Source organism: Carassius auratus, chromosome 13 (assembly GCF_003368295.1).
Source record: "Carassius auratus strain Wakin chromosome 13, ASM336829v1, whole genome shotgun sequence".
In the NCBI taxonomy this organism is placed as follows: domain Eukaryota; kingdom Metazoa; phylum Chordata; class Actinopteri; order Cypriniformes; family Cyprinidae; genus Carassius; species Carassius auratus.
The window spans coordinates 21835151-21836344 of NC_039255.1; positions in this window are offsets into that span (position 1 = coordinate 21835151).

Genomic DNA, 1194 nt, shown 5'->3' on the forward strand with positions numbered 1-1194 from the left:
CAGTGAAACAGACGCACACATTCATGAGACGCACACACACTCAAAAACAGGCACAAGCATTTTTGCTGGCCCATGGACCTTCTTTTACTAAAACTACCTCTAAATGTATCTTTAATGTCTCCCCTTTTTGTGCTCAAATGTATGTATGCGGCATAGTGGAATATATGAATGTTACTGTGGTTTTAATGCAAACTTTATATGCATTTAGTTAATAATAACTCTGTATCTTTGGATACGGGACTGGTAAAATCATAGTTCTTAGTGTCGGTATAATCGTAAAAACACGACTGTAACGAATCTTGATAGCAAATTACAAAAAGATGCATTGTTTCAGAGGAACGATCTTGCTTAAGAAAATGTTTAACTTTGACATCGCCATAAATTAGACCAGTGGGCGGAGATCAGCAAACAAAGAAGATTTTTCCCGCCTTAGTTTGTTTACACTTCATTGGCTCATACTAAAAAAATAGGTGTAAACCTAGAGTTACTTAAAAGCTCAGGGAAACCTGTATTCTGGGCATTCCGCCAGAGAGAAAAGAGGATTCCCAGCTTTGCAACCGGACTTCAAGAAGTTCTCCGTTATTCTTCTTTACTTTTCGTTTCATTCTAGTTTTTCTTTATTGTCTGCTGATATTTGACTTCGTTCAATTGCCTTCACGAGCCAAACGAACTTAAGTCTAGTCATCTTTTGGCAAAGTTTACCTTCGCGTTAACCATCGAGCTCGCGCATCATCTGCTCTGGAAAGAACCACGCTGAGGCCGCACAGACCGGACAATTTGAGCGCAGCTACGCACAAGAGCCAGATCAAAGCAAGTACTTTCTTATATCGCAACTAAAATTGCTGTTTAAGGTTGTCTAGGCTATTCCATGTTTGTGAAATCATTCAATGACTTGGGGTCTCTTGCAAAGTTAACTGTTTGAAATTGCCACGCTGAGATTGCTTTTCACTTTCACTTTCTCTCCCTCTCTCTCTCTCTCTCTCTCTCTCTCTCTCTCTTTATCTCTACTCTCTCATTTATCTCATTATATTCTTGTTCATTTACCTTGTTTAAATTGTATTTTCGTTTTGCTATATACTCATATTTACTCCGTGTGAATTGTAGTTATGTACTCTTTAGTCTGTTTTTATTAAATCCTATAATTTGCTTGAATTGAATTGTTTATTGCTCATTGAGATCGAAGTCCCTGAATCG